The sequence below is a fragment of the Hyla sarda genome, unplaced genomic scaffold, assembly GCF_029499605.1.
Source record: "Hyla sarda isolate aHylSar1 unplaced genomic scaffold, aHylSar1.hap1 scaffold_1603, whole genome shotgun sequence".
NCBI classification, from domain to species: domain Eukaryota; kingdom Metazoa; phylum Chordata; class Amphibia; order Anura; family Hylidae; genus Hyla; species Hyla sarda.
Genome location: NW_026608239.1, coordinates 56969 through 79132, shown reverse-complemented (window position 1 = coordinate 79132; position 22164 = coordinate 56969). Strand labels below are relative to the sequence as shown.

The window sequence follows — 22164 nt, the reverse complement described above, 5'->3', positions numbered from 1 at the left end:
AGCATTAATCTTATTTTGTCAATTAGGAACATTCAGCACCCACCCGCTATCACGGCAGCTGCCTATCATGTCATGCCCTACCTGCACAGGTGTGCTGGCTACTCAAATGATCCAATTAAGGAGGCCATTTAGTCAGCAGCAGCAGAAGTCCTGTGCCTGGATGCTCCAACAGGGGCCAGACACAAGCAGAAGCAGAAGCAGCAGAAGCAGCAGCAGCACCACCTTTTGTTTTTTGGCTGCAGCAGCAGCAAGGCCCACAGGGCTGGCTAGCTGGCTAGCCAGCAAGCAGGTAGCAATGAAAGTAGGAATCTTTCTTTTTAACCCTGTAAGGGGGTGGTGCACTGTACCCGAAGATACTGCCATATCGGGTCAATGCATAGGGCGACGGAAGCAAGCTTCGAAATCGGCCCCCGTTCTCAAAAATCCATTTAATATATGGTCCCCAGATAGGGGACGTATCAGATATTAAACTGATAAGAACAGATACTACACTTGATCTTAGCCAAAAGGCCGAGAAGCGATAACCGTGAAAGGGGCGGGCCCAACAAGGTCCCCTTCATGGGCACTATCACTGCTTGCTGTCAGGGAGGCTGCCAGACAATTTTCCATGCACACTCTGGGCTGGGGGGCAGTCAACCACCAGTACACACAGCAGAACCTAAACCCATACCATTATTGCTAAGCAGCAAGACAGGGGCCCATTGCACTCCCACGGGGCCTTTTTAAATGCAATCCATAACCCGGATTTGCCAGGAACCCTTCTTACTCCTCCTACTTGCATGTGACACTGGGCTTAGGATCTGCATAGGAAACACACACACAAGCACACACCTACCTTTGTTGCCTGCAGATGCCTCCTTGGCTGTCCCCAAACGGTATCAAACCAACACCCACGGGAAGCTGTAAGCATAGAGGACATGCCTGCACCCCATTGGACTTACCTGTGTGGGTTAAATCCGGGTTATTTGACAACCTATGGCGGTGATGGTTCTGCTCAGGCAGAGCAGTGCTGATGCTCCTCATAAAGCTGTCGCTGCTGTGAAGGTTCTAGGTGACATCACAAATCCCTATGGTTACATACACAACAAAGCTGGGTTGTTGTTGTTTACACTCTGCAAGGCCTGTGGAAGTGAGTGACATCATAGCACTGTAGTTCTGAGGGTTCAAGATGGATGCAACAATCTCCTGTTGCTTCTATGAAGGCCGTAATAGACGACATCACCAAACAGCTCCATAGTCACATACACAGCAAAGGAGAGATGTTGTTTACACCTAGTGATGTCAGTGGTATTGAGTGACATCACAGCACAGTGCTAAGGCTCCTGGGCCTGGACACAGCAGCGGCTGCAATATCTCAACGGAGAATACGTTTATATCTATGTGTGTGTGTGCGCATATATATATATATATATATATATATATATATATATATATATATATATTTCTCCGCCGAAATCACTTTTAAACCCATTTCCACCTTTTTTTCCCTTCTCTTCCTCTTACTTTTTTTTCACGTTTTTTTACGTTTTTCTCCTTTTCGCCTCTTTTCTGGGCGTATTATTCTTCTTTTTCTTCTTTTTTTTCGTCTAATGCATACCCCATCAGTGCAGCAATGCTTATTCAATACCGCCAGCAGATGGAGACACTGGGGGATAATTTTCTAAGGATTTATACTGATTTTTCCTGTCTGAATTTGTCGCACAGAAAGTTGCAGGCCAAATATGTGTGACATTTCTGCGACTTTAGCTTCTAGAGCATTTTTACAACATTATACATAGGTGCTGAATACATAAAAAGCGACTGTTCAGCGACAGACAAGTCGCATCGGCTGAAAGTAGGCCAGAATGTCAGTCCATGTTGGAGCAGGTTTAGATACAGTCTAAAGCATAGATCTCAAAGTCTGTGCACAGAATTTAGCAAGGGCCTCGCACCTTCTGATGCATCAGGTAGGTGCACAATAGCATAGCCTAACCCTCTGTACTTTGGTCTATATTGATGCGGGACATAGACAGCCAGCTGATGACCAATCCATTAGTGCAATGGATGGCTGGAAGCATTTGTCTTTGCCTTTGCAATACCACAGAAGCAATGCATGGTCAATGTACAGCAATGACACACCTGTGTGAACAGCCAGGAGACCCCCCCCCCCATGTTATGTTACATAGTTACATAGTTAGTACGGTCGAAAAAAGACATATGTCCATCAAGTTCAACCAGGGAATTAAGGGGTAGGGGTGTGGCGCGATATTGGGGAAGGGATGAGATTTTATATTTCTTCATAAGCATTAATCTTATTTTGTCAATTAGGAACATTCAGCACCCACCCGCTATCAAGGCAGCTGCCTATCATGTCATGCCCTACCTGCACAGGTGTGCTGGCTACTCAAATGATCCAATTAAGGAGGCCATTTAGTCAGCAGCAGCAGAAGTCCTGTGCCTGGACGCTCCAACAGGGGCCAGACACAAGCAGAAGCAGAAGCAGCAGAAGCAGCAGCAGCACCACCTTTTGTTTTTTGGCTGCAGCAGCAGCAAGGCCCACAGGGCTGGCTAGCTGGCTAGCCAGCAAGCAGGTAGCAATGAAAGTAGGAATCTTTCTTTTTAACCCTGTAAGGGGGTGGTGCACTGTACCCGAAGATACTGCCATATCGGGTCAATGCATAGGGCGACGGAAGCAAGCTTCGAAATCGGCCCCCGTTCTCAAAAATCCATTTAATATATGGTCCCCAGATAGGGGACGTATCAGATATTAAACTGATAAGAACAGATTTTTTTTTTAACTTGACTACCCTTACGGGGGCAACTTTATTAAAAATTAAATAATGTTAACAAAGTTGTGCAAATATGTCAATAAATACAGTTACATATAAATAACATATTTACAACATATTAAAACATAAAATGGGCACTTGGTGGCTTTACAAGATAGAATTCCATTCTTTTAAAAACCATTTTCTAGATAAAAGCGGAAATCTCTTCTTGTCTAAAAGATAGTACTGGTACATTTCATAAAAACAGATAGATAAAATGTCCTTCACAGATAAAACCTCATGCTTGAACAATAAAATATTCCTGGCCTTCCACAGAGCTGCCTTCACACAGTTTATGATCTTCCATGCAATAGTCTCTTGAGTCCGTGTTGGGCATTCCAGGCAACCATAAAAAACCACTGCAATATTTAAGTCTTTTAGTCCAGTTATCCTTTTTACCAGAGGGAGTATCTTTGTCCATATTTTCTGCGAGTAAAAACAAGTCCATATTAGATGGTGCACGGTCTCCTCTTGTCGGCATCCCTCCCTCGGGCAGGTTGCAGAGTTGGATAATCCTCTTCGGTGCTGGAATGCCCGGCATGGAAGACACTCGTGTGCGCAGCTCCAGGCCAGGTCCTTCTGTGAATTAAAAAGATAATTAATACTCAACATCTTCCAAATCTGTATACACTTCTGTTCGTTAAAATTTTTGATGGGAGTCACGGTACTGGTTTCTTTTATTTCCTTTAGTAGTTTTTTGCTATTGCACAGATCCTGAACACTTTTACCTTTAAAATTATATAAGTTTAAAATTTTTCCTAAAATCATGTATTGAGGGGGTAAATTCAAAGAATAAGGGCAACTTAAAACTGTAGAAAACCAGCCGTTCCTCCGCATAAAATAACCAGTATTAAAACGAACAAAATAAGACCAGTAGCTATCTTTAAAAACAGTAGTAAAACACATGCTAAAAAACTTTATTAAAAGGAAAGCTTTAAAATCTGGAAAATCCTTACCGCCCCTGGAGTTCGGTTTTATCACAATTTGTCTCTTTAATTTTTCGCTCTTAGAACTCCAAAAGAAAGTAAAACAAGCTTTTGTTATTTTCTTTAGAACCATTTCGGGGGGTGGGAAAACCAGACTTAAATACAATAAAATAGGTAAAAGCACCATTTTTGTAATTAAAACCTTCCCTTCCATTGTAAGTTCTCGCATGTTCCACATACATATTTTCTTATTTATTTTTTGAGCCACCAAGTCCCAGCTATTAAAACCATTATTAGACTCGTCAAAGGAGACACCTAAAATCTGCACCGACTCAGACACAGGGACGGGCACATCATACAAAGGCATTCCGCCTATGTTTAAAATGTTACTTTTGTTAAAATTGACTTTAAAACCGGAGGCACAATTAAAATATTGAATCTGTTTTAGCGTCTTCTGAAGCGATGGGGTGTCCCTGCAAAACACCGCAACATCGTCCATGTACCCCACTACCTTCGCCTCTAGTCCCCCTCCTCCTGGCAGGGGGACTCCATGGATCTGCTTATCCTTTCGTATTGTACATAAAAGAGGCTCTATTGCGCAAATGAAGAGTAGTGGGGACAAGGGACACCCCTGCTTCACTCCGGAATTTAAAATCACGCCCTGTGTCTTAAAACCATTTACTAAAATTTTACTAGTACAGTTATCATAAAAAGCTCTAAGAGACAATAAAAAGCCATCAGGTATACCCATTTTCTCTAAAACCTTAAAAAGATAAAAATGTGACACCCTGTCGAAAGCTTTTTCAAAATCTATGGATAAAACCGCCAGCTTTCCTTTTCTTAATTTGGTGTCGCTAATTACATCCTTTAAAAGGTTTAGGTTCTCCCATAAACTCCTCCCAGGCACCCCACAGACTTGGTTTGTATGAATTATTTTATGGATTACGTTCTTTAAGCGGTTAGCACACAGTTTCGCCATTATTTTATAGTCGCAGTTCAGAAGGGTGATTGGTCTCCAGTTTTTGAGTTCCGACCGGTCTCCCTTTTTGAATAGCAGGGAGACATCACCCTTCTTCCATGAGCCTGGGAGGATTTTAGACTTAAAGACTTCCGTAAAAAGGGAGAACAAATCTTCTTTTAAAATACCATAAAAAGTAACATAAAATTCAATGGGTATACCATCCGGCCCAGGCACTTTACCTGTTTTAAAACTCTTGACGGTCTCTAAAATCTCCTGCTCTGAAATATTCTGCAATAAAAAAGACTGTGAGACAGGATCTAAAAAATTGGTGATCTCCTTTAACGAGTCATTCATAAAACATTCATCAATGTGTTTTACATTAAAAAGATCCGCATAAAACTCTTGCACCTTTTTTAAAATACCCTGTACATCATTCACTCCTTCAATGTTTTCTATTAACCTTCTATTTTCATGTATTTTCTTAAAAAAATACCTGGAGCAGGTCTCGTTTTCCTCAAGATGCTGTATTCGAGACCTAAAGATAATTTCTTTTCCTTTCTGCTCCAGGCACTTAGTTATTTCTTTTTTAAGATCATGTACCTCCTTCTCCACCTCCATCCCATGTGCTCTGAATTTGTACAGGGTTTGCAGACGAGTATTTAGGATATTATAAAATTCACGTTTTTCTTTAGCTTTCCTAACCCCAACACGGATAAAAAATTCTTTTATTTTTAGTTTCATTTTTTCCCACCAGATACTGGTGGGAGTGTTGGGGTCTTTTACTCGTCTGCATTCCTTGTAAAAGGTGATAAAATCTGATAAAACCTGCGGATCTTCTAAAAGGGACACGTTTAACTTCCAGGCATTCCTACCAGATCTCTTTTTAAAATCACTTTTAACTTTAAAATACAATAATTTATGGTCAGAAAAAACATTGGTAAAAAGATCACAGTTAAAAGGCAGTACTTGATAAGAACAAAAAATAAAATCTATCCTGGAGCTACAGCTTGCATTGCTCCAGGTAACACCGTCTTCCTCTGGTACGTTAAAATTACATTTTTTAAAAACATCAGTGAGATTAAAATCTAAAATCAAGTTTTTTAACATAAAAGACGTCTTATCATAGTTCCTACTCACTGCGTTCGAAAAACGGCGTTCTCCCCTTAAAATACAATTAAAATCACCTGATAAAACAAGAGGACTAGAATTGTTAATAAAAAGGGGTAAAATCTCCAACATTTTTATTCTTTCATTCTTATCAGGAGAACCATAAAAATTTAAAAACTGCCATTTAATACCATTAATAAAAGCGTTGACCAATAAAATTCTGCCTGGTAAAATTTCGTTAAAACTCTCAATTAAAACGTTCCCTTTAAAAAGTATGGCGACCCCTGCTGATCTGGACTCATTTGATCCAGACCAGACTGATGGACCGTGCACCCAATCATCTTCATATTCTTTATAATTTAATCTGTGCGGGATGCCACATTCCTGCAGGAAAAGGACGGAAGCAGCAAAAACCGACAAGTAATTAAATAGGGCAACCCTTCTTACTCTGGTGCTCACACTTCTCACGTTCAAGGACAGACCGGACAACTCAGCCATGGGAATGTACAAGAAAACGTCTTACACCTCTGATTCCCCCTCCGAAGCCTCATACCCCCCAAAATCTGACTCAACTGTACGCATAGAGGAAGCAGGAGAGGAGGCACCATCACTCAGCCGACCCCCCTCCTCCATCATGATTGAGGCATAGTTGTTCTCGGGCATCCTGGCAATCAGGGCTCCAGACTCATTGGGTTCTTCCACCTCTTGCCCCTCCATAGGGGTCGGGTGTTCACTTAGTTCCGTCTCTGGTACCTCAGAGACGGTCACCCCTGAAACCTCCTCCTGGCAGGGAGGAGGGGGGGTATCCCCTATGGGGACCTGTGGAGGAACGTCACTTGGGTTCCCTGCATCCGCAGGTACTTCCATCGGCTCCCCCTGGACCGCCTCCGAATAGAGTCTTCTGGAGCCCCTCCGCCTTTTAACCTTCACCTCTCCACCCGGATCATCGCTCTCAGGGGGACCCTGAGCCAGAGGTTGCTGAGGAGCGGATTCGGCCGCCGTCCGCTCCTCTCTTAACCCAGCATGCTCCTGGGGGCCAGTTTTTCCACCACTTGCACGTTTTTTGGCCATCCTCTGCTCTTTAGGGTCCCCTCCTTTTGCCTGAGGGGGGTCTTTCTCCTTCTCCATCTCACTGCTTACCTCTTGTGGGGGGGTAATCACTGGCTCTGCTTGCCTCGGCTGGTGTCCCGGTTGCTGTCCTTGCTGCCTCCAGGGTTGCCACTGCTGCTCCGTCCTATGTCTGTGGGGACAAGAGGAGAAAAGGTGACCGAATTGTTGACAGAAATTGCACCTCCCTCCTCTTGTGCATTTCTCTGTCTCGTGCTGTGTGCTACCACATTTTTTGCATGTACTTTCACAGTTTTCTTTTGTGTGTCCATATCTGTGACACTTCCTGCAGTAGCTTGGCATCCCCGCAAAAAAGAGGTCGCCACACATATTATTTATTTTAAAACGAGCTGGTGGTAGTTGTATTCCCCCTGGCAATCTGTCATCTTTTTTGCATGTAACCTGAAATCTCCACTTAGATGTCCAGATGCCACAGCTGTTCATGATTTTTCCTCTGCACTCAACCTTACTAAAATAGACTTGTAAAAACAACTCAACATCGTGTAGGTTGGCGAAAGGGGAATACATCTTTACTACCACCAGCTTAATATCGTCTAGAACGTGCTCAATAATCCGGACACCCTGAAGCTTTTTGTCTTTACTCGCAGCAGCTCTGGTAACAAAATCTCTGTGGATGCCATTTTGTGTGAACGTCACATCAAAAATTTTACGCTTCGGGTAGTCCTGGATTGCCAATATTTCGCCCTTCTGTATTCCGAAAACTCCTCCGAGCACGTCCTCTACTACGAATTTCAAATCGTCCGCCCTTTTGGTATCATCCGTGAGAATGATTCTCACGGTGTTTTTGATCCTTGCGTATGCCGGCACAGAACCTGGATCCGGATCATCATCCATGGTTCTAACCTCTCTCCACCCGAAGGTCTTGAGAGGCGATCGCTACTCGTTACCCTGGGACTAGGCCCTCTCCCCAATAGCAACAAGTGGGTGAAGCCCAGGCAATAAACCTGGGCGATCCCACAAGGCCGAGGAGAGGGGTACCCGAGTACCTTCCGACCAGATCTCCTGTATTACTACACTTGATCTTAGCCAAAAGGCCGAGAAGCGATAACCGTGAAAGGGGCGGGCCCAACAAGGTCCCCTTCATGGGCACTATCACTGCTTGCTGTCAGGGAGGCTGCCAGACAATTTTCCATGCACACTCTGGGCTGGGGGGCAGTCAACCACCAGTACACACAGCAGAACCTAAACCCATACCATTATTGCTAAGCAGCAAGACAGGGGCCCATTGCACTCCCACGGGGCCTTTTTAAATGCAATCCATAACCCGGATTTGCCAGGAACCCTTCTTACTCCTCCTACTTGCATGTGACACTGGGCTTAGGATCTGCATAGGAAACACACACACAAGCACACACCTACCTTTGTTGCCTGCAGATGCCTCCTTGGCTGTCCCCAAACGGTATCAAACCAACACCCACGGGAAGCTGTAAGCATAGAGGACATGCCTGCACCCCATTGGACTTACCTGTGTGGGTTAAATCCGGGTTATTTGACAACCTATGGCGGTGATGGTTCTGCTCAGGCAGAGCAGTGCTGATGCTCCTCATAAAGCTGTCGCTGCTGTGAAGGTTCTAGGTGACATCACAAATCCCTATGGTTACATACACAACAAAGCTGGGTTGTTGTTGTTTACACTCTGCAAGGCCTGTGGAAGTGAGTGACATCATAGCACTGTAGTTCTGAGGGTTCAAGATGGATGCAACAATCTCCTGTTGCTTCTATGAAGGCCGTAATAGACGACATCACCAAACAGCTCCATAGTCACATACACAGCAAAGGAGAGATGTTGTTTACACCTAGTGATGTCAGTGGTATTGAGTGACATCACAGCACAGTGCTAAGGCTCCTGGGCCTGGACACAGCAGCGGCTGCAATATCTCAACGGAGAATACGTTTATATCTATGTGTGTGTGTGCGCATATATATATATATATATATATATATATATATATATATATTTCTCCGCCGAAATCACTTTTAAACCCATTTCCACCTTTTTTTCCCTTCTCTTCCTCTTACTTTTTTTTCACGTTTTTTTACGTTTTTCTCCTTTTCGCCTCTTTTCTGGGCGTATTATTCTTCTTTTTCTTCTTTTTTTTCGTCTAATGCATACCCCATCAGTGCAGCAATGCTTATTCAATACCGCCAGCAGATGGAGACACTGGGGGATAATTTTCTAAGGATTTATACTGATTTTTCCTGTCTGAATTTGTCGCACAGAAAGTTGCAGGCCAAATATGTGTGACATTTCTGCGACTTTAGCTTCTAGAGCATTTTTACAACATTATACATAGGTGCTGAATACATAAAAAGCGACTGTTCAGCGACAGACAAGTCGCATCGGCTGAAAGTAGGCCAGAATGTCAGTCCATGTTGGAGCAGGTTTAGATACAGTCTAAAGCATAGATCTCAAAGTCTGTGCACAGAATTTAGCAAGGGCCTCGCACCTTCTGATGCATCAGGTAGGTGCACAATAGCATAGCCTAACCCTCTGTACTTTGGTCTATATTGATGCGGGACATAGACAGCCAGCTGATGACCAATCCATTAGTGCAATGGATGGCTGGAAGCATTTGTCTTTGCCTTTGCAATACCACAGAAGCAATGCATGGTCAATGTACAGCAATGACACACCTGTGTGAACAGCCAGGAGACCCCCCCCCCATGTTATGTTACATAGTTACATAGTTAGTACGGTCGAAAAAAGACATATGTCCATCAAGTTCAACCAGGGAATTAAGGGGTAGGGGTGTGGCGCGATATTGGGGAAGGGATGAGATTTTATATTTCTTCATAAGCATTAATCTTATTTTGTCAATTAGGAACATTCAGCACCCACCCGCTATCAAGGCAGCTGCCTATCATGTCATGCCCTACCTGCACAGGTGTGCTGGCTACTCAAATGATCCAATTAAGGAGGCCATTTAGTCAGCAGCAGCAGAAGTCCTGTGCCTGGACGCTCCAACAGGGGCCAGACACAAGCAGAAGCAGAAGCAGCAGAAGCAGCAGCAGCACCACCTTTTGTTTTTTGGCTGCAGCAGCAGCAAGGCCCACAGGGCTGGCTAGCTGGCTAGCCAGCAAGCAGGTAGCAATGAAAGTAGGAATCTTTCTTTTTAACCCTGTAAGGGGGTGGTGCACTGTACCCGAAGATACTGCCATATCGGGTCAATGCATAGGGCGACGGAAGCAAGCTTCGAAATCGGCCCCCGTTCTCAAAAATCCATTTAATATATGGTCCCCAGATAGGGGACGTATCAGATATTAAACTGATAAGAACAGATACTACACTTGATCTTAGCCAAAAGGCCGAGAAGCGATAACCGTGAAAGGGGCGGGCCCAACAAGGTCCCCTTCATGGGCACTATCACTGCTTGCTGTCAGGGAGGCTGCCAGACAATTTTCCATGCACACTCTGGGCTGGGGGGCAGTCAACCACCAGTACACACAGCAGAACCTAAACCCATACCATTATTGCTAAGCAGCAAGACAGGGGCCCATTGCACTCCCACGGGGCCTTTTTAAATGCAATCCATAACCCGGATTTGCCAGGAACCCTTCTTACTCCTCCTACTTGCATGTGACACTGGGCTTAGGATCTGCATAGGAAACACACACACAAGCACACACCTACCTTTGTTGCCTGCAGATGCCTCCTTGGCTGTCCCCAAACGGTATCAAACCAACACCCACGGGAAGCTGTAAGCATAGAGGACATGCCTGCACCCCATTGGACTTACCTGTGTGGGTTAAATCCGGGTTATTTGATAACCTATGGCGGTGATGGTTCTGCTCAGGCAGAGCAGTGCTGATGCTCCTCATAAAGCTGTCGCTGCTGTGAAGGTTCTAGGTGACATCACAAATCCCTATGGTTACATACACAACAAAGCTGGGTTGTTGTTGTTTACACTCTGCAAGGCCTGTGGAAGTGAGTGACATCATAGCACTGTAGTTCTGAGGGTTCAAGATGGATGCAACAATCTCCTGTTGCTTCTATGAAGGCCGTAATAGACGACATCACCAAACAGCTCCATAGTCACATACACAGCAAAGGAGAGATGTTGTTTACACCTAGTGATGTCAGTGGTATTGAGTGACATCACAGCACAGTGCTAAGGCTCCTGGGCCTGGACACAGCAGCGGCTGCAATATCTCAACGGAGAATACGTTTATATCTATGTGTGTGTGTGCGCATATATATATATATATATATATATATATATATATATATATATATATATTTCTCCGCCGAAATCACTTTTAAACCCATTTCCACCTTTTTTTCCCTTCTCTTCCTCTTACTTTTTTTTCACGTTTTTTTACGTTTTTCTCCTTTTCGCCTCTTTTCTGGGCGTATTATTCTTCTTTTTCTTCTTTTTTTTCGTCTAATGCATACCCCATCAGTGCAGCAATGCTTATTCAATACCGCCAGCAGATGGAGACACTGGGGGATAATTTTCTAAGGATTTATACTGATTTTTCCTGTCTGAATTTGTCGCACAGAAAGTTGCAGGCCAAATATGTGTGACATTTCTGCGACTTTAGCTTCTAGAGCATTTTTACAATATTATACATAGGTGCTGAATACATAAAAAGCGACTGTTCAGCGACAGACAAGTCGCATCGGCTGAAAGTAGGCCAGAATGTCAGTCCATGTTGGAGCAGGTTTAGATACAGTCTAAAGCATAGATCTCAAAGTCTGTGCACAGAATTTAGCAAGGGCCTCGCACCTTCTGATGCATCAGGTAGGTGCACAATAGCATAGCCTAACCCTCTGTACTTTGGTCTATATTGATGCGGGACATAGACAGCCAGCTGATGACCAATCCATTAGTGCAATGGATGGCTGGAAGCATTTGTCTTTGCCTTTGCAATACCACAGAAGCAATGCATGGTCAATGTACAGCAATGACACACCTGTGTGAACAGCCAGGAGACCCCCCCCCCCCATGTTATGTTACATAGTTACATAGTTAGTACGGTCGAAAAAAGACATATGTCCATCAAGTTCAACCAGGGAATTAAGGGGTAGGGGTGTGGCGCGATATTGGGGAAGGGATGAGATTTTATATTTCTTCATAAGCATTAATCTTATTTTGTCAATTAGGAACATTCAGCACCCACCCGCTATCAAGGCAGCTGCCTATCATGTCATGCCCTACCTGCACAGGTGTGCTGGCTACTCAAATGATCCAATTAAGGAGGCCATTTAGTCAGCAGCAGCAGAAGTCCTGTGCCTGGACGCTCCAACAGGGGCCAGACACAAGCAGAAGCAGAAGCAGCAGAAGCAGCAGCAGCACCACCTTTTGTTTTTTGGCTGCAGCAGCAGCAAGGCCCACAGGGCTGGCTAGCTGGCTAGCCAGCAAGCAGGTAGCAATGAAAGTAGGAATCTTTCTTTTTAACCCTGTAAGGGGGTGGTGCACTGTACCCGAAGATACTGCCATATCGGGTCAATGCATAGGGCGACGGAAGCAAGCTTCGAAATCGGCCCCCGTTCTCAAAAATCCATTTAATATATGGTCCCCAGATAGGGGACGTATCAGATATTAAACTGATAAGAACAGATACTACACTTGATCTTAGCCAAAAGGCCGAGAAGCGATAACCGTGAAAGGGGCGGGCCCAACAAGGTCCCCTTCATGGGCACTATCACTGCTTGCTGTCAGGGAGGCTGCCAGACAATTTTCCATGCACACTCTGGGCTGGGGGGCAGTCAACCACCAGTACACACAGCAGAACCTAAACCCATACCATTATTGCTAAGCAGCAAGACAGGGGCCCATTGCACTCCCACGGGGCCTTTTTAAATGCAATCCATAACCCGGATTTGCCAGGAACCCTTCTTACTCCTCCTACTTGCATGTGACACTGGGCTTAGGATCTGCATAGGAAACACACACACAAGCACACACCTACCTTTGTTGCCTGCAGATGCCTCCTTGGCTGTCCCCAAACGGTATCAAACCAACACCCACGGGAAGCTGTAAGCATAGAGGACATGCCTGCACCCCATTGGACTTACCTGTGTGGGTTAAATCCGGGTTATTTGACAACCTATGGCGGTGATGGTTCTGCTCAGGCAGAGCAGTGCTGATGCTCCTCATAAAGCTGTCGCTGCTGTGAAGGTTCTAGGTGACATCACAAATCCCTATGGTTACATACACAACAAAGCTGGGTTGTTGTTGTTTACACTCTGCAAGGCCTGTGGAAGTGAGTGACATCATAGCTCTGTAGTTCTGAGGGTTCAAGATGGATGCAACAATCTCCTGTTGCTTCTATGAAGGCCGTAATAGACGACATCACCAAACAGCTCCATAGTCACATACACAGCAAAGGAGAGATGTTGTTTACACCTAGTGATGTCAGTGGTATTGAGTGACATCACAGCACAGTGCTAAGGCTCCTGGGCCTGGACACAGCAGCGGCTGCAATATCTCAACGGAGAATACGTTTATATCTATGTGTGTGTGTGCGCATATATATATATATATATATATATATATATATATATATATATATATTTCTCCGCCGAAATCACTTTTAAACCCATTTCCACCTTTTTTTCCCTTCTCTTCCTCTTACTTTTTTTTCACGTTTTTTTACGTTTTTCTCCTTTTCGCCTCTTTTCTGGGCGTATTATTCTTCTTTTTCTTCTTTTTTTTCGTCTAATGCATACCCCATCAGTGCAGCAATGCTTATTCAATACCGCCAGCAGATGGAGACACTGGGGGATAATTTTCTAAGGATTTATACTGATTTTTCCTGTCTGAATTTGTCGCACAGAAAGTTGCAGGCCAAATATGTGTGACATTTCTGCGACTTTAGCTTCTAGAGCATTTTTACAACATTATACATAGGTGCTGAATACATAAAAAGCGACTGTTCAGCGACAGACAAGTCGCATCGGCTGAAAGTAGGCCAGAATGTCAGTCCATGTTGCAGCAGGTTTAGATACAGTCTAAAGCATAGATCTCAAAGTCTGTGCACAGAATTTAGCAAGGGCCTCGCACCTTCTGATGCATCAGGTAGGTGCACAATAGCATAGCCTAACCCTCTGTACTTTGGTCTATATTGATGCGGGACATAGACAGCCAGCTGATGACCAATCCATTAGTGCAATGGATGGCTGGAAGCATTTGTCTTTGCCTTTGCAATACCACAGAAGCAATGCATGGTCAATGTACAGCAATGACACACCTGTGTGAACAGCCAGGAGACCCCCCCCCCCCCATGTTATGTTACATAGTTACATAGTTAGTACGGTCGAAAAAAGACATATGTCCATCAAGTTCAACCAGGGAATTAAGGGGTAGGGGTGTGGCGCGATATTGGGGAAGGGATGAGATTTTATATTTCTTCATAAGCATTAATCTTATTTTGTCAATTAGGAACATTCAGCACCCACCCGCTATCAAGGCAGCTGCCTATCATGTCATGCCCTACCTGCACAGGTGTGCTGGCTACTCAAATGATCCAATTAAGGAGGCCATTTAGTCAGCAGCAGCAGAAGTCCTGTGCCTGGACGCTCCAACAGGGGCCAGACACAAGCAGAAGCAGAAGCAGCAGAAGCAGCAGCAGCACCACCTTTTGTTTTTTGGCTGCAGCAGCAGCAAGGCCCACAGGGCTGGCTAGCTGGCTAGCCAGCAAGCAGGTAGCAATGAAAGTAGGAATCTTTCTTTTTAACCCTGTAAGGGGGTGGTGCACTGTACCCGAAGATACTGCCATATCGGGTCAATGCATAGGGCGACGGAAGCAAGCTTCGAAATCGGCCCCCGTTCTCAAAAATCCATTTAATATATGGTCCCCAGATAGGGGACGTATCAGATATTAAACTGATAAGAACAGATACTACACTTGATCTTAGCCAAAAGGCCGAGAAGCGATAACCGTGAAAGGGGCGGGCCCAACAAGGTCCCCTTCATGGGCACTATCACTGCTTGCTGTCAGGGAGGCTGCCAGACAATTTTCCATGCACACTCTGGGCTGGGGGGCAGTCAACCACCAGTACACACAGCAGAACCTAAACCCATACCATTATTGCTAAGCAGCAAGACAGGGGCCCATTGCACTCCCACGGGGCCTTTTTAAATGCAATCCATAACCCGGATTTGCCAGGAACCCTTCTTACTCCTCCTACTTGCATGTGACACTTGGCTTAGGATCTGCATAGGAAACACACACACAAGCACACACCTACCTTTGTTGCCTGCAGATGCCTCCTTGGCTGTCCCCAAACGGTATCAAACCAACACCCACGGGAAGCTGTAAGCATAGAGGACATGCCTGCACCCCATTGGACTTACCTGTGTGGGTTAAATCCGGGTTATTTGACAACCTATGGCGGTGATGGTTCTGCTCAGGCAGAGCAGTGCTGATGCTCCTCATAAAGCTGTCGCTGCTGTGAAGGTTCTAGGTGACATCACAAATCCCTATGGTTACATACACAACAAAGCTGGGTTGTTGTTGTTTACACTCTGCAAGGCCTGTGGAAGTGAGTGACATCATAGCACTGTAGTTCTGAGGGTTCAAGATGGATGCAACAATCTCCTGTTGCTTCTATGAAGGCCGTAATAGACGACATCACCAAACAGCTCCATAGTCACATACACAGCAAAGGAGAGATGTTGTTTACACCTAGTGATGTCAGTGGTATTGAGTGACATCACAGCACAGTGCTAAGGCTCCTGGGCCTGGACACAGCAGCGGCTGCAATATCTCAACGGAGAATACGTTTATATCTATGTGTGTGTGTGCGCATATATATATATATATATATATATATATATATATATATATATATTTCTCCGCCGAAATCACTTTTAAACCCATTTCCACCTTTTTTTCCCTTCTCTTCCTCTTACTTTTTTTTCACGTTTTTTTACGTTTTTCTCCTTTTCGCCTCTTTTCTGGGCGTATTATTCTTCTTTTTCTTCTTTTTTTTCGTCTAATGCATACCCCATCAGTGCAGCAATGCTTATTCAATACCGCCAGCAGATGGAGACACTGGGGGATAATTTTCTAAGGATTTATACTGATTTTTCCTGTCTGAATTTGTCGCACAGAAAGTTGCAGGCCAAATATGTGTGACATTTCTGCGACTTTAGCTTCTAGAGCATTTTTACAACATTATACATAGGTGCTGAATACATAAAAAGCGACTGTTCAGCGACAGACAAGTCGCATCGGCTGAAAGTAGGCCAGAATGTCAGTCCATGTTGGAGCAGGTTTAGATACAGTCTAAAGCATAGATCTCAAAGTCTGTGCACAGAATTTAGCAAGGGCCTCGCACCTTCTGATGCATCAGGTAGGTGCACAATAGCATAGCCTAACCCTCTGTACTTTGGTCTATATTGATGCGGGACATAGACAGCCAGCTGATGACCAATCCATTAGTGCAATGGATGGCTGGAAGCATTTGTCTTTGCCTTTGCAATACCACAGAAGCAATGCATGGTCAATGTACAGCAATGACACACCTGTGTGAACAGCCAGGAGACCCCCCCCCCCCATGTTATGTTACATAGTTACATAGTTAGTACGGTCGAAAAAAGACATATGTCCATCAAGTTCAACCAGGGAATTAAGGGGTAGGGGTGTGGCGCGATATTGGGGAAGGGATGAGATTTTATATTTCTTCATAAGCATTAATCTTATTTTGTCAATTAGGAACATTCAGCACCCACCCGCTATCAAGGCAGCTGCCTATCATGTCATGCCCTACCTGCACAGGTGTGCTGGCTACTCAAATGATCCAATTAAGGAGGCCATTTAGTCAGCAGCAGCAGAAGTCCTGTGCCTGGACGCTCCAACAGGGGCCAGACACAAGCAGAAGCAGAAGCAGCAGAAGCAGCAGCAGCACCACCTTTTGTTTTTTGGCTGCAGCAGCAGCAAGGCCCACAGGGCTGGCTAGCTGGCTAGCCAGCAAGCAGGTAGCAATGAAAGTAGGAATCTTTCTTTTTAACCCTGTAAGGGGGTGGTGCACTGTACCCGAAGATACTGCCATATCGGGTCAATGCATAGGGCGACGGAAGCAAGCTTCGAAATCGGCCCCCGTTCTCAAAAATCCATTTAATATATGGTCCCCAGATAGGGGACGTATCAGATATTAAACTGATAAGAACAGATTTTTTTTTTTTTTTTTTTAAAGCCGAGGAACGTGCTTTCGATTCACCCAAAGTGCAAGAAAAAGTGCAAACGTGTTACACTAAAAAAACGTGCACAAAGGATGCGGTCTATCGCAAGCCCTTCTCCGATAGGAGAGAGGCCCCCCAACAAACCTTACCCTTCGCCTCCGGACCAAAAGGTACCTGCGAGGTTCCAGGTTCAATGTCCCTTTTCGCCGAAGCTACTAGGGGACCACAAATGCTCCCGGCATCCCCCTTGGCGTTCGCCAAGGTATCTGCCCGCAGAGCCGATTACGGTAGGTACCCTGCCAAAGCAGGAGTACCCGGGGTGTTTGCAGGGAGGTGCGGAACCTAATGGCCACACACACCTCCCCTAGACCGCCAGGAGGGACACCCAGAAGGGCTACCGCATCCTGACAAATCCTGTGAACACACAACACGCAAAAAGTGACACAGTGAGACAAAAAAGAAATAAATAAGTGAATGTGTGCAGATATACTGCCCGGACATCCGGCCGGATCTATAAAAATTTCTCTGATCCTAGCCAGAAGGCCGGGAATCAAGAGGTGAGTGCCACAAGGTGAAGAGATTATGGTGCCCGTGCTTCAACTCAGTGAGTCTATTCTCCCAGTGAGTTTCGGCACCTCGGGGTCACCACTCCCCGAGGCACAAAAGTACCTCGGCTCTAGACCCTCTCAGCCTCATGGCGAGACCCGGAGGGAACAGGTCACATCGGGGCAGCCGTCGAGCTGATTCCTCAGAACCAGCCCCGGAAAGCCCTGGTACACCTGCATCCTCCATGCAGCACCCATCCCCACCAGCATGAAAACTGATAAGAACAGATACTACACTTGATCTTAGCCAAAAGGCCGAGAAGCGATAACCGTGAAAGGGGCGGGCCCAACAAGGTCCCCTTCATGGGCACTATCACTGCTTGCTGTCAGGGAGGCTGCCAGACAATTTTCCATGCACACTCTGGGCTGGGGGGCAGTCAACCACCAGTACACACAGCAGAACCTAAACCCATACCATTATTGCTAAGCAGCAAGACAGGGGCCCATTGCACTCCCACGGGGCCTTTTTACATGCAATCCATAACCCGGATTTGCCAGGAACCCTTCTTACTCCTCCTACTTGCATGTGACACTGGGCTTAGGATCTGCATAGGAAACACACACACAAGCACACACCTACCTTTGTTGCCTGCAGATGCCTCCTTGGCTGTCCCCAAACGGTATCAAACCAACACCCACGGGAAGCTGTAAGCATAGAGGACATGCCTGCACCCCATTGGACTTACCTGTGTGGGTTAAATCCGGGTTATTTGACAACCTATGGCGGTGATGGTTCTGCTCAGGCAGAGCAGTGCTGATGCTCCTCATAAAGCTGTCGCTGCTGTGAAGGTTCTAGGTGACATCACAAATCCCTATGGTTACATACACAACAAAGCTGGGTTGTTGTTGTTTACACTCTGCAAGGCCTGTGGAAGTGAGTGACATCATAGCACTGTAGTTCTGAGGGTTCAAGATGGATGCAACAATCTCCTGTTGCTTCTATGAAGGCCGTAATAGACGACATCACCAAACAGCTCCATAGTCACATACACAGCAAAGGAGAGATGTTGTTTACACCTAGTGATGTCAGTGGTATTGAGTGACATCACAGCACAGTGCTAAGGCTCCTGGGCCTGGACACAGCAGCGGCTGCAATATCTCAACGGAGAATACGTTTATATCTATGTGTGTGTGTGCGCATATATATATATATATATATATATATATATATATATATATATATATTTCTCCGCCGAAATCACTTTTAAACCCATTTCCACCTTTTTTTCCCTTCTCTTCCTCTTACTTTTTTTTCACGTTTTTTTACGTTTTTCTCCTTTTCGCCTCTTTTCTGGGCGTATTATTCTTCTTTTTCTTCTTTTTTTTCGTCTAATGCATACCCCATCAGTGCAGCAATGCTTATTCAATACCGCCAGCAGATGGAGACACTGGGGGATAATTTTCTAAGGATTTATACTGATTTTTCCTGTCTGAATTTGTCGCACAGAAAGTTGCAGGCCAAATATGTGTGACATTTCTGCGACTTTAGCTTCTAGAGCATTTTTACAACATTATACATAGGTGCTGAATACATAAAAAGCGACTGTTCAGCGACAGACAAGTCGCATCGGCTGAAAGTAGGCCAGAATGTCAGTCCATGTTGGAGCAGGTTTAGATACAGTCTAAAGCATAGATCTCAAAGTCTGTGCACAGAATTTAGCAAGGGCCTCGCACCTTCTGATGCATCAGGTAGGTGCACAATAGCATAGCCTAACCCTCTGTACTTTGGTCTATATTGATGCGGGACATAGACAGCCAGCTGATGACCAATCCATTAGTGCAATGGATGGCTGGAAGCATTTGTCTTTGCCTTTGCAATACCACAGAAGCAATGCATGGTCAATGTACAGCAATGACACACCTGTGTGAACAGCCAGGAGACCCCCCCCCCCCATGTTATGTTACATAGTTACATAGTTAGTACGGTCGAAAAAAGACATATGTCCATCAAGTTCAACCAGGGAATTAAGGGGTAGGGGTGTGGCGCGATATTGGGGAAGGGATGAGATTTTATATTTCTTCATAAGCATTAATCTTATTTTGTCAATTAGGAACATTCAGCACCCACCCGCTATCAAGGCAGCTGCCTATCATGTCATGCCCTACCTGCACAGGTGTGCTGGCTACTCAAATGATCCAATTAAGGAGGCCATTTAGTCAGCAGCAGCAGAAGTCCTGTGCCTGGACGCTCCAACAGGGGCCAGACACAAGCAGAAGCAGAAGCAGCAGAAGCAGCAGCAGCACCACCTTTTGTTTTTTGGCTGCAGCAGCAGCAAGGCCCACAGGGCTGGCTAGCTGGCTAGCCAGCAAGCAGGTAGCAATGAAAGTAGGAATCTTTCTTTTTAACCCTGTAAGGGGGTGGTGCACTGTACCCGAAGATACTGCCATATCGGGTCAATGCATAGGGCGACGGAAGCAAGCTTCGAAATCGGCCCCCGTTCTCAAAAATCCATTTAATATATGGTCCCCAGATAGGGGACGTATCAGATATTAAACTGATAAGAACAGATACTACACTTGATCTTAGCCAAAAGGCCGAGAAGCGATAACCGTGAAAGGGGCGGGCCCAACAAGGTCCCCTTCATGGGCACTATCACTGCTTGCTGTCAGGGAGGCTGCCAGACAATTTTCCATGCACACTCTGGGCTGGGGGGCAGTCAACCACCAGTACACACAGCAGAACCTAAACCCATACCATTATTGCTAAGCAGCAAGACAGGGGCCCATTGCACTCCCACGGGGCCTTTTTAAATGCAATCCATAACCCGGATTTGCCAGGAACCCTTCTTACTCCTCCTACTTGCATGTGACACTTGGCTTAGGATCTGCATAGGAAACACACACACAAGCACACACCTACCTTTGTTGCCTGCAGATGCCTCCTTGGCTGTCCCCAAACGGTATCAAACCAACACCCACGGGAAGCTGTAAGCATAGAGGACATGCCTGCACCCCATTGGACTTACCTGTGTGGGTTAAATCCGGGTTATTTGACAACCTATGGCGGTGATGGTTCTGCTCAGGCAGAGCAGTGCTGATGCTCCTCATAAAGCTGTCGCTGCTGTGAAGGTTCTAGGTGACATCACAAATCCCTATGGTTACATACACAACAAAGCTGGGTTGTTGTTGTTTACACTCTGCAAGGCCTGTGGAAGTGAGTGACATCATAGCACTGTAGTTCTGAGGGTTCAAGATGGATGCAACAATCTCCTGTTGCTTCTATGAAGGCCGTAATAGACGACATCACCAAACAGCTCCATAGTCACATACACAGCAAAGGAGAGATGTTGTTTACACCTAGTGATGTCAGTGGTATTGAGTGACATCACAGCACAGTGCTAAGGCTCCTGGGCCTGGACACAGCAGCGGCTGCAATATCTCAACGGAGAATACGTTTATATCTATGTGTGTGTGTGCGCATATATATATATATATATATATATATATATATATATATATATATTTCTCCGCCGAAATCACTTTTAAACCCATTTCCACCTTTTTTTCCCTTCTCTTCCTCTTACTTTTTTTTCACGTTTTTTTACGTTTTTCTCCTTTTCGCCTCTTTTCTGGGCGTATTATTCTTCTTTTTCTTCTTTTTTTTCGTCTAATGCATACCCCATCAGTGCAGCAATGCTTATTCAATACCGCCAGCAGATGGAGACACTGGGGGATAATTTTCTAAGGATTTATACTGATTTTTCCTGTCTGAATTTGTCGCACAGAAAGTTGCAGGCCAAATATGTGTGACATTTCTGCGACTTTAGCTTCTAGAGCATTTTTACAACATTATACATAGGTGCTGAATACATAAAAAGCGACTGTTCAGCGACAGACAAGTCGCATCGGCTGAAAGTAGGCCAGAATGTCAGTCCATGTTGGAGCAGGTTTAGATACAGTCTAAAGCATAGATCTCAAAGTCTGTGCACAGAATTTAGCAAGGGCCTCGCACCTTCTGATGCATCAGGTAGGTGCACAATAGCATAGCCTAACCCTCTGTACTTTGGTCTATATTGATGCGGGACATAGACAGCCAGCTGATGACCAATCCATTAGTGCAATGGATGGCTGGAAGCATTTGTCTTTGCCTTTGCAATACCACAGAAGCAATGCATGGTCAATGTACAGCAATGACACACCTGTGTGAACAGCCAGGAGACCCCCCCCCCCCATGTTATGTTACATAGTTACATAGTTAGTACGGTCGAAAAAAGACATATGTCCATCAAGTTCAACCAGGGAATTAAGGGGTAGGGGTGTGGCGCGATATTGGGGAAGGGATGAGATTTTATATTTCTTCATAAGCATTAATCTTATTTTGTCAATTAGGAACATTCAGCACCCACCCGCTATCAAGGCAGCTGCCTATCATGTCATGCCCTACCTGCACAGGTGTGCTGGCTACTCAAATGATCCAATTAAGGAGGCCATTTAGTCAGCAGCAGCAGAAGTCCTGTGCCTGGACGCTCCAACAGGGGCCAGACACAAGCAGAAGCAGAA

General features: G+C 45.3%; 5 non-coding genes and 4 pseudogenes across 5 annotated transcripts; all 9 read right to left on the bottom strand.

Annotated features, from left to right (window-relative positions):
• Positions 1 to 331: 331 nt before the first annotated feature.
• LOC130310906 (U2 spliceosomal RNA) lies at positions 332 to 522 on the bottom strand. Its single transcript, XR_008859375.1, has one exon. It is a non-coding gene; the product is annotated as a U2 spliceosomal RNA (small nuclear RNA).
• A 2090-nt stretch (positions 523 to 2612) lies between these two features.
• LOC130310911 (U2 spliceosomal RNA) lies at positions 2613 to 2816 on the bottom strand (annotated as a pseudogene).
• Positions 2817 to 7842: 5026 nt separating this feature from the next.
• On the bottom strand, positions 7843 to 7975 carry LOC130310918 (U2 spliceosomal RNA; annotated as a pseudogene).
• Positions 7976 to 10056: 2081 nt separating this feature from the next.
• On the bottom strand, positions 10057 to 10247 carry LOC130310905 (U2 spliceosomal RNA). The gene has a single exon (XR_008859374.1). It is a non-coding gene; the product is annotated as a U2 spliceosomal RNA (small nuclear RNA).
• A 2091-nt stretch (positions 10248 to 12338) lies between these two features.
• Positions 12339 to 12529, bottom strand: LOC130310904 (U2 spliceosomal RNA). Its single transcript, XR_008859373.1, has one exon. It is a non-coding gene; the product is annotated as a U2 spliceosomal RNA (small nuclear RNA).
• A 2090-nt stretch (positions 12530 to 14619) lies between these two features.
• On the bottom strand, positions 14620 to 14810 carry LOC130310903 (U2 spliceosomal RNA). The gene has a single exon (XR_008859372.1). It is a non-coding gene; the product is annotated as a U2 spliceosomal RNA (small nuclear RNA).
• Positions 14811 to 16897: 2087 nt separating this feature from the next.
• LOC130310912 (U2 spliceosomal RNA) lies at positions 16898 to 17078 on the bottom strand (annotated as a pseudogene).
• A 693-nt stretch (positions 17079 to 17771) lies between these two features.
• On the bottom strand, positions 17772 to 17931 carry LOC130310915 (U2 spliceosomal RNA; annotated as a pseudogene).
• Positions 17932 to 20020: 2089 nt separating this feature from the next.
• Positions 20021 to 20211, bottom strand: LOC130310902 (U2 spliceosomal RNA). Its single transcript, XR_008859371.1, has one exon. It is a non-coding gene; the product is annotated as a U2 spliceosomal RNA (small nuclear RNA).
• Between the last annotated feature and the right edge of the window lie 1953 nt (positions 20212 to 22164).